The 11747-nt window shown below is 37.8% G+C and overlaps 1 long non-coding RNA gene across 7 annotated transcripts in view; it reads right to left on the bottom strand.

The window, feature by feature from the left end:
* Positions 1-1162: 1162 nt before the first annotated feature.
* LOC121065483 overlaps positions 1163-11747 on the bottom strand; it is a 76774-nt gene continuing 66189 nt past the window's right edge. For 4 of the 7 annotated variants that reach the window (XR_005817096.1, XR_005817098.1, XR_005817099.1 and 1 more), the window contains 2 exons: positions 5221-5868; positions 1163-4620 (listed from right to left, as the gene is read on the bottom strand). This is a non-coding gene — a long non-coding RNA (uncharacterized LOC121065483). The remainder of the gene's footprint in view (positions 4621-5220; positions 5869-11747) is intronic. The other 3 variants (XR_005817095.1, XR_005817097.1, XR_005817101.1) reach the window with 1 other exon arrangement.

Genomic DNA, 11747 nt, shown 5'->3' with positions numbered 1-11747 from the left:
AACCTTCATGTTTTTTAAACTTGGTAAAAACTGTTTTACAGATTTATTGTATGGCTTGTTCAAAACTTTTTTTTTTTTTTGTATTTCTCAGACTTTTGTTCATATTATGCTAGCAATTGGGCCTAATTTACATCTGATTCTGAAGGACTTTTTGCCATCCATCTCTGTCATAGATATAACCCTAATAAGAATATTATAAGCATAAATTCAAACATGAAAAGTATTACCATACTATAAGAAAAATCTGCTTTATTTAAGAAATACCATGTGAATATAAATGTATGACTTACTAAGGTGCAACAAACAGGTAAACACTTCTTATGTATGGTTATGGTAATTTTCACTATGTACAATTTGTAAGCAACATTCATTCATACCTTAATTTAGGAGCATAATTACTTCTAAAACTTGAAATTACTAAGAGATTACTTTATTCATCTGTTTCAATAACTAGGTGTCCAAATCACAAGATGTAATTCTAAAATCTTTAAAATTGGCCCAGAGATCTACAATAGAAGTAGTTGCCATTGAGTATGGCAAGCTTTTGTCCAAAATATGCCCTAAACATGCAAAGAAAATATTTGCATTAATAATTAAATTATGTGCTCATGTGTCATCAGCTTCTGTTAACTTTAACATTAACCACAAAACAAGGAAAAGAATATCAAGACACAGTAGCCTTGCAGCACAATGTTATTGCTGTTTATTTATTTTGACTTTTATCCACAGAATAGAAGGAAGTGCAATCCTTTTCTCTGATTACTTCCTGGTGATCATGAAACTAGTGATTCTTATAATCACATCTTCCAAGGCAGCCAACAATAGTTTTCAGCAAATAGCTTTGCTATTTGAGGCTTGCTTCTCTATATCCTGTAGATAGGGAAAAGAAGTGAGTTTTCCACCATGGTCTGAAGACCTTTGCCCTGTGCTAACAAAGAGATCTAATTTCTAAATCTTTGATTCTTGTAAGAGAAATCTGGACTACCTTTAGGGCTCCTTCCTGGAACTAGCTCATAGCTCTTAATCCTAAGGAAGTTGTTGAACTGTCACCCTGCTCCCCAACAGTTCCATATAGATGGTGTAAGTGACTCCCGGCGGAGGAAATTGAAAGTGTTTCCCTTTCCCCAGGTTCTGTGTAGGAAAACTTGGCATGTTATTTTGATGGTTTCTATGTGCTAGGCTTTGCAAGGTTGAGGTTAAGCTTCGGTATGGACCCAGTTTCAACACACATTTGATTTGTCCCTTCCATTTCTGAAGAAAAACATTTAAAATAAGAAAAAATGAACAAGTAGGAAAACTATAATACATATAAGCAGCAATTGCTAGAGTAACACCTGTGCAATTGGCAGAGAAATTACAACTGACACCAGAGAGAGCTACTACATATCATTTTGGCATATAATAAAAAATCTAGAATGGTGGAGATACCTAAGAAAACAGGTGTTGTCCTGTCGTCTTTCATTACAATTCTCAGTTTGTTTTAATTCTTTATTGCTTTTGCAACTTCAATCACAACATCAGTAAATGGCTGAGCTTGGAAGGAACCTCTGGAGAGTCTCTGGTCCAACACCCCTGCTCAAGTAGAGTCACCAAGCGTCAATTGTCCAGGACCATGTCCAGAGAGCTTTTGAATACCTCCAAAGAGGAATATCTCCACAACCTCTATGGGCAACCTGTGCCAGTGCTCCGTCATCCGCACAATAAAGAATAGTTTCATGATGCTCAGAGGGAACCTCCTGTGTTTCACTTTGTGCCCATTGCCTATTGTCCTATTATGAGGCACCACTGAAAATAGCCTCCTTCTTTGCACCCATACTTCAGGTATGTATGTACATTGATAAGGTTGTTCCTGAACCTTCTCTTCTCGAGGCTGAACAGTCCCAGTTCTCTCAGCCTTTCCTCACAGGAGAGATGCTCCAGTTTCTTCATTACCTTTGTGACTCTTTGTTGGAGTCTCTCCAGAATGTCCATGTCTCTCTTGTACTGGGAAACCCACAACTGGACACAGTACTCCAGGTGTGGCCTCACTGGGACTGAGTCGAGGGGACGAACCACCTTCCTCAACCTACTGGCAATATTTTGCATAATGCAGTCCAGGATACCATTAGACTTCTTTACTGCAAGGGTTAGTATCTGGCTTATGTTCAGCTTGGTGCCCACCATGGCCCCCAGGTCTTTTTCTGCCAAGGTTCTTTTCAGTTGGGTAGACCACATTGGAGCATGGGGTTGTTACTCGCTAGGTGCAGGACTTCACAGTTCCCCTTGCTGAACTACACAAGGTTCCCCTCATCCCACCAAGATCCCTCTGGATGGTAGCATGACCCTCTGATATATCAGCTGCTTCCTCCAGTTTTGTGTCATCTGCAGACTTGCTGGGCTATACACTACCCAATCATCCAAGTCATTAATGAAAATATTAAACAGGACTGAAGCCAGTATTGTACCCTGGGGTACACTGCTAGTCACTGACCTCCAACTCGACTTGCATCACTGATCATACCAATCTGGGCTCAGCCATTCTGCCAGTTTTCAACTGATATCACTGTCTGCCTACCCAGCCATCAACAGCTGGGTATACATCAGCAGCTTATCTACAACAGTCTCATGGAAGAACATTTTAAAGGCCTTACTGAAGTACAGAAAGACAATATCCACTGCTCTCCTACTGCACTACTCCTCTACTGCCAGGCCAGTCTTTTCATTGTATCAAGTTGGTCAAGCAGTACTTCTCCCTGGCAAATCCATGATGACTACCCCTGATGATTTTCTTGTCCTTCACGTGCCTGGAAATGGTTACCACGATTATCTGTTCCTTCCCAGGGATCAAGATGAAGTTGACTGGCCTGTAATACCCTGGGCCCTCCTTCTTACTCTTCTTGAAGATAAGAGTGGCATTTGCTTTCCTCCAGTCTTTGGGCACTTCTCCCAGTCACATGCAGAAGCAACAGCAGAAAACAAAACAATTATTCTCTACTTCCCATCAGCTAGTAATGTTTGGCTATATCCTGGGAAGCATAGCACCAATATGTGTAGTGGTTGCTCAGGAAAACAGACATTTTCATAAACAGAGCCCCTCCTTCCTCAGCTTTTATTGCTGAGCATGATGTCATATGGTATGGAAGGTCATTTTAGGTCAGCTGTCCTTGTTGCATCTACTCACCACCTTTTCCCCTCCCCCAGTCTACAGGCTTTTTTTTTTTTTTTTTGAGTGTTGGAGAGACACAGTCTTGATGCTGTGCCAGAACTTCTCAGCAATAGACAAAACATTAGAGTGATATCAACACTGCTCTAGCTACTCATGCAGAGCACAGTACTTTATGGGCTGCTGTGGGAAAAGTTAACTCGATCCCAGCAAGACCCCATACAGAAGCAGTGAATTAATTCATTGTTGTGCTTTGCTTGTACACCCAGCTTTTGCTGAGTTGGTTTGTCTTTATCTCAACCCACAAATGTCCTCATCCCACCATGGCAGGAGTGAATGAGTGACTGTGATGCTTAAATGCTTCCTGGATTTAAACCCCAACCACCCTTTTTTTGGCACCCAATGTGAGGTTTGAAGGATTCAAGTTGATGGTAGATTTGGAGTGTGGGGTGTGCTAGACCAAATTTATAGAGGTTATGGTGTTTTGATTTTATTATGTTTTGATGTTAACTTACATGCTCTGATGGTTGCCAAAGGGCTTGCTTGCCTTAATGTATATCTATAAGAGTCTAGTGCTTTTTAGGGGCTGATTTTGCTTCTGCTGTTTGCTGTACTCCTTATAATCTTATTTTGCTGTGCCTAGGAATGCCTTGGTAACAGCTATTGCCATGCACCTGAGCTGGCAGACAGCCAAGTCATTGGTGTTTCTGTGCTGCTGTACAGCACAGGCTGGAACTCTGGAGTGAACTTGAGTCAGAGAGACTGTGATCTTTGGATACATCTACATGGGAGCATTTACAACCTGCATCTGTGGACGCAGATAAATCCACTCCAGAGCATGTACACTACACTTTGAAGCATCTGTGGCCATGGATAAGTGTGCTAGAGGAAGTATATCTTGCAATGTTGTGTCTGCAGATTAGGCCATGCTGGAACACCTCAAAGTGTCTGTGGTCATGGATGAGTCCACAACATAGCAGTTGTCTGAAGGGATTGTAAGAATCTGAAGAAAAAAAAAATGATTCAGCGGAGAAAAAGTGTTATCACACTAACGAGATAAGCTGCGGTCAGAAAAGAGGATCCTGCAGAGGCGGGATAGCATTTTTGGGGGCCTATTTCCTTATCTTGGGTAACAACCTGAGAAATATTGACACCAGTGTTTCTGGTAGTTGAGGGAGGAAAGGCATTAGCAACCCCCCACCAACTCCTTTTTAAGAAGGTCTTGGGACATGGGCTTGGAATAATTAGCATACAAAATGAGAGCTTGGGTAGGGACGGATTCATAAATAGCAAAACACATAGGGGCCACGTGTGTACCCACCACCATGGCAGACATGACAAGAACTGGACCAGAGATGTCTCTGGAACCTGGGATGGTGATCCAGACCTTTCCTTTCCTTCAACCTTTCTCACTTACTCTCTGTCTTACTTTCTCTCTTACTTTCTTTCATCGTATGTTACAGGCCATTCAGCCCCCCCTGAAAAAAAAAAAAAAAAAAAAAAAAAAAAAAAAGTTTGAATAACTCCTGTTAGAAACAACAAGATTTAATTAGTTTCTGCCAGAATAGCTTCTGCCTTCAATAAAACTTATCAATCAATCATTAAGTGTTATGTCACCTTAATTTAGTCCAAGGGCACTTTGAACGTTGGAGGCCTCTAAGTGGGTCATCCAGGATGGCTCTCTCTGGGCCCCCACAGGGATGTCTGAAGAGACTGTGGCCCTTGAATAAGTCCACTCTAGAGCAGGTACAACTCAAAGCATCTGTGGCCTCTTTTTTGTCAATAACATACAAAGAGAGTCTGAGAGAGCTAGGCCTGTTTAGCTTTGAGAAGAGCAGACTGAGAATGGATCATATCAATGTATATAAATATCTGAAGGGAGGGTGTCAAGAGGATGGGTCCAGATTCATTGCAGTGGTGCCTAGTGACAGGACAAGAGGCAACAGGCACAAACTGAAACACAGGAAGTTCTGTCTGAATATGAGAAAACACTTTTTACTGTGAGGGTGACAGAGCACTGGAAAAGGTTGCTCAGAGAGACTCTGGAGTCTCCTTCTCCAGAGATATTCAAAACCCACCTGGATGCAATCCTGTGCGACATGGTAAACTAGGTGACCCTGCTTGGCAGGGGGCGTGGACTAGAGAATCTTCAGAGGTCCCTTCCGACCTCAACCATTCTGTGATTCTGTGATAACATGAGTGTTAAAAAAAAATCCATTTTACAAGTTGATTTAATTGTTAACAATGGTAGCTGTTAAAAACAACTTTTTTTTTTCAAAGTCTGGAAGGATGGTTCTTGAAGACTCATGTTATTTGTATACCCATTATTAATTAATTAATTAATAGGAAGTCCCAATAATTGCAGTAACATTTAGTAACATTTAGTAACATGCAAGATTTTTTATTATTTGGAGAATTCTGACTAAATGCAGGGGATCTCAATGCATTCTTTTGTTGCTGTCAGTGTTAGTGTAAAAAAAAGTTAGTAGAAAAAAAGTGTTCAGTCCTCCCAGTTCCTGTTTTGGATGAGAAGCCATGTGTTGGCCAGTTCCAAAGTATTCTCTAGCAAATTAAAATATGACATTACCAAGAGTGAGGATGTCCCTGAATTGTGCCTGTGATGATTGTTCCTTGAGGAACAAAATTGATTTGTTGCACTGTCTCTTAAGAACTTAATTGATTGGAAGTAAACTCCTTTGCAATGACTGGAGATTCATCTTGCAATGCTGTTTTAAGGATAATCCAGTTAGTGTAGGAATGACAAAATCCCATATTTAATGAACAAACCATATAACCTGTGAATCAAGCATCCATCATTATGTCAAACAAATCCCTGAGTTCCTATGAAGTGGATAGTCCAACACCTTGCCAGTTGAACAGTTTGTCTTGGCTTTATCTTTTACTCTCTTTCCTCAGAATAAAACAGTTCTGTGAAATTTTACCCTTTAGATAAACACAGAGGCTACCCCTGCAGCACCCTCCTGTGCTAGCAAAATTTCACCACGTAAACCCAATACACTAAACTAATTTTACTGGGAGATGCTTTCTTTGACATCAACACTAGGCAAAGATGTACTCCTTATTTTATGGTGTAGGAATGTTTTATCATCTTCAACCAATTAATTCTCTTCATTATTAAAACTGTAGTCAGCCAACACAAATTAATAATGTCCACACATCAGATTATGAAGACATTTACTTTATAGGATGCTTACTCAAGAAGATGAGAGTGGTTCAGCCTACACAAGAAATTCCAGTCTGAAGATGGTTCAGGTTTTGAGCTAAAGTCAGTGAAGTGTTTCCAAGGCTAGTCATGTTGTCACTCTGATCTTTCGCTGTTAGATCTGTATTTATTGCCTTACAAACACAACTCAATTCCATTTCTGCTATCTCTGAGGACACAATTTCAGCTACAAGGCTCTTTCTCACATTATGAACATTTTCAATGCTCCTACATGTTGACAAGGGTCCTGATATAAACATCTCACCTATGGAAACAATTTACTGTTTCCTTACTTTACAAGAAGAAATTTACATAGCACATTCACAGAAAGAAAAAAAAAAAAAAAAAAAAAAAAAAAAAAAAAAAAGCGAGAGGCTGAAGAAATACTAAAAACAGATAACAGAAGAAGAAACAACCCCGAGGACTGATCAGTATCTTAGAAGAGATGTAATAACTAACTCTGATCACTCTCTCCTTTATAGGAGGAATTACTGGCCCCCTGTCGAGGCAACAACATTTTCTATCTGCCAGGCAACTGTTAGGGATTATAAAGCTCAAACAGGAATAATTAAGGTTGTGGCTAGATGACTGGGGCACAATAAGAAAAATAAAACAAAATAAAACAAAACTTCAAGCCTACCCTGGGAAAACTGCCACAAGAGACAATTCAACATATGGTGTAGTTCCAAGTGAGAGGACTGAAAAATGATAGTTCTAAAATGGGATGGGTACAAGGGGGAGGGGACAGATTGTTCTGAACAGTTTAGACCACACAAGAAGGAGAATATAGGGTTTCATAATTTTACAATGCTTAAAATAAATAAATAAATAAATAAATAGGTACGATGTCTTTTAAAATTGAGTCAATCATTCATTATAAACCCTCAGAAGACTCTGTATTATTCCTAGCTGAGCTCATAAATCAACAAACAAATTCAACAAATACCATCTTAAACTATAATTTTATTCGCTATAAAGAGAGCTATGTAAAAGCTATCTTGAAAAATTCTAGGCTTAGCCACACTGCTTAATGCATGAATTGTCTTGTGTTAGTATTGATATTGACACAATTCTGTAAGGCTTCTTAGAAAAACGGAATGAAAAGTCGATCTATCCGTGTTTATGAAGACTATGAAGTTGTACTGCAAGATTACCCTAACAGTAAAACAAACAAATTATTTTCTATTCTCTGTACTTTGAGTAATTTGAGATAGTTCGTAGTGTTTTTATTGCATTTTCAATTTTTTCCTTGTTCATATGTTAGGAGAATTTTCTACCCAGAACAAAATCTTTAAGACGTATATTTGGAAGACTTTTCATTTTAACAGTTGACTTGTTTTCCTTGTATTTCAAATTGTTAAGTGAACTTAATGCATCTAGGACCTACTGAGCTGACTGGTAACTATCACGACAAAAGCGTTGAAGATAGGGCTTTATAAAATATCAGGCTGCTTGGCAGGCAAATAGGCCAAGTAATAAAATTAATTTTCCAGAAACAGAAATGGTCTCTTTGGTAAAGACTTAAGTACTTGAAGTTATAATCTAGTCTTATCCATATTCTTGTAATTTAAATACCAAAAGTCATTGGCACTTGAATTCACCACAGCCAATGGTTGAATCACTAGTCAAACTGACTGTGAACATTGGATTTACAGATTAAGTAGAGACCTGTTGAAAATAAAATGTGCAAATGTTCCTAACTGCATCCCTTCAACAACAGAACTCAGCTGTCAGGATCTGGTACATGAATACAAAAACCTCTGTGTTGGAAAGTCTGGATTTACATAAATTCGGTTGATGGACCTAAATAAAGAATACTTTCTCCTTTCTTACAAAATTTCAAAGAAGCACCGATTTACAAATAGAAATAATAATTTCTTAAAAATATTTAAAAGATAAGAATATAACCTTTTATCAAATGATTATGAATTGCAAGAAATAATTTTATCCAAAGTTGGATAACAGAAAAATCAGACCAAGGATCCGTGTCCATAGATACTTATGGCAAGAAGAGGAAAAAAACTACCTTCTTTTTTAAAAGCGAGAAAAAATATGTAATTCTTTATTCACTGTCCAAGTTTTCCTCAGGTACTGGTGTTTTCAAACTCTGAATTCTGGTCAGAACCAGTTAGAGAAGTCAGACTGCACTAAGTGGTGTGGATCAAGGATCAACAATAGAATAAGGAGGATGGAGTCCCAATTTCAGTATAATACCTGGTATAAAGTTATATACAATACCAGAGAACTCTGAAGATGTGCATAAATGTTCTTTCTTTTCCCACTCAGTCACTAGCTAAATAGATATCCTCCAAGAACAACATCAGAAAGGAAGCATTTTTTTTTACACCTAGTTTAATATTTTTCAAGTTTTTTTCTTCAGCCATATTATCAGAACACTACCTAGAACATTTCGTACAATATTCTGAAAACTGTTATTATTACTCTTAAATGTTTCTTAGAAATATGTTTTTGAAACTGATTTCATCAGAAAAATAGTATGTCAACATAATTGCTTCCTCTCACTTTAATTATTCAATTTGTCTGAATTTAATTTCAACAACTCAGCAAATTCAAAGCCAAAAAAATACCAAAAACTGTTCAAATTGAATTGTATCAATATGTGATTCATTTATTCAAGATAATACAAAACTTCACTTGCTCATCTGTCGTCTTTATTCAGTTAAGAGTCAGAATCTGAAGTTCTTTTTACAGATTAGATTTTCACTGATAATTTAGCATATAGGAGACTTAAAGCTTAAGTACAAACTATAAAAGAAATATAAATTGCTAACTTCTCAAAAGTACTACTGAATGCAGTTTATTAAAAACAAAGAACGAATCTAATGTAACATTTTTTTCATGATTTAGGGAAGAGGGAGGGAAAGCTACTTGCGGCTAATTGTCCAAATCAAGAATTAGACTTAAGTGTTGCCAGGATGAGTCTCCCAAGACCTTATGCAATATATGGGGAAGAACAGAATGTTCCTAGAGTAAGATTTGTTACAATCAGTATACTCAGTTGTCAATATAAAATATGGAAGCACAATGTAGGCCTTAACTCCTAAAGTTCTTCTGTGTCGAGGTCAAGTTAAACCCTCACCGTATCTCCCGGAGTCTGTTGCTTAAAACTATGAGACATTTGTCCACATCCAATCTTATAAAGGAGTGGTAGTGGTAAAATAGGATGCCTAATTCGATCTCACTCACTCACTCACTCACTCACTCACTCTCAGTCTCTCCCTCTTATAATTCCTCCCTCTTACCACATAACACAAACTGTATAAACTACTTGGAAACATGGACCGGAATCAACTAGCCATACCAGCTGAATGATATAACTATTAGGCTCCAGAATATAACCTCGTTAATAAATCCTCTTATTACAGAAATACAAGCTCTTAGCTTTATGGTATCACTTTCATTTAAAGGAATGTCAAGCTGTTGCTTGACACTACTGTTCTGCACAGAATTGCCTTTTTTTTTTTTTCCATGATGTGTTTAATCAAACTAATCATATCAAAAATGCATGAAGCACCCACTTCCTGCAACTGTGTTTTTAAATTATAGTGAATACAACTGTCATGTTTTATGCTGATCCCATGGTTAATATGACTTCAGAAACTGCAAGCACAGTTGCAATATGAATTGCAGTATGGCTTCACCAGGGTCTTAAACAAAATGAAAGTGCTCCTACTGGGTTGTAGGCCCACCTAGCACTTTCACAGAAAAAGCTATGGACATCAAAGTGTTCTGCAGATGGTTTAAATACAACACTAAACAACCAACATTAAATTATATCTTAGTTTTACATTACGGTCAAGTTCCTTCTACAGCTCTGAAACTCTAAGAAGCAAATTCTGGGAAGCAAATCCCGAGAAGCAAATCCTTCTTATTACCCAGTTACTATTTTCTTTCTCTATCTGAGGCTGGTAGCTACACCTCCTTTTTCTCCTTAGCAGACTATTTATTTTATTCTGCGTTTCTGTTATTTCCAGACTGTACTCCTCCTCTTCTCTCTCTAAGAAAAATAAATAAATAAATACATGTTATTTTTTTCCTATGGCCTTATAGAGATATACCTTTGGTGGGCTGATGGCTCCTGTGATGTGCCTGCGAACAGGCAGGGCAGGGTATTATTTGGGTTTCTCCCACCTGCCATTGCCTCTCTGTGCTACATTGTGGGTGTACATTTTTTTTATTGCATAACCTGTCATTTTCATTCTGCTGTGATATTCTGCATCTGGACTCATAAGCAAAGATAACCTTGACCTCCAGTTTTTTTGTTTCCAAAATTTCTATGAGTTAATTGCTTTCAGAATACCAAAGCTGTTTGAGTACCCTCAAAGATCAAATTTCATCCCAAACAAAACAAAACAAAAAAAAAATCCCAACTAGCATGTCAGTGATCATCCAGTACCACCCTGGAAAAGAATTAGTCACTTATTAATTTACACATATGAAATGTATTATCATTCTGTTCAAGCACTTCTCTCCCAGCACCTTCTGCTATGAAATCATTTCCAGATGTCAGTCATCAGCATTTTTTTTTTAAATACTACCTGCAGAAGCATGTGACTTGCAGGCAATAGCATATTTACAGTCTCTCATCACAGGTAACCTTGTTCACTTTATTTGTCTTGAACTTCCATGTTAATTTTTCTCCTCTCTGAGGACATCATGACTAGCTCAGTTTTGATGTGCTGCTTTGCCCTTGGCAGAACTCCAGCCTCCACCACTGATCCTCCATCCTTACCCTGATTCTTCCTTCAGTATAGCCAACTGCAGTCCACTGTACACCATGTCTTCAGATTCTAGGAGTCATTCATTCTGTCCCAAATCATATTCAGGTTTTTACAAGTTAGCAAAGAAAGCAACCTTCTTTTCAGTCAGGACTGAACAATTTTATAATTTAAAATGAAAATTCATGTTTCTTAAAACTGTATTTTTATTTTACAAACAAATTCAGCCTACATTTACAGCTACTGCAGACCACTGATTTAAAAGAATCTCAGTGGAGAACTTTAAATGTTATCTTTTCTTTATGACCCTCATCACCACAATCCACCACAGGCTTTTTGCAGATCATTTTTCCTTGCTTTTGTATTTTTTTTTGATGGCTACAGCACCCACCGATTGTCTAGAAAGTAACTCAAGCTTTATATTTGGGTAAGTCATCATAGGAATTATGCTATGGGTAGGAAGAGAGGAAGTAGATTTTAGAGAGAATAGGAAAATAAAAGACTGCAAGTGTCACATTTTTATTTTAAAGAGGAAAGAAGGTTTTATTTTCCCTGACCTAATACATACCACTTCCTTTAGTAATTACCTGAGACACAGACCTTTCAAAATAAAGTCTCTTACAAATTGTTATACCCAGGAGCA

The sequence above is a fragment of the Cygnus olor genome, chromosome 2 (assembly GCF_009769625.2).
Source record: "Cygnus olor isolate bCygOlo1 chromosome 2, bCygOlo1.pri.v2, whole genome shotgun sequence".
NCBI lineage: Eukaryota > Metazoa > Chordata > Aves > Anseriformes > Anatidae > Cygnus > Cygnus olor.
The sequence above is the reverse complement of the archived record's forward strand: the minus strand, read 5'-3'. Positions and strand labels throughout refer to the sequence as shown.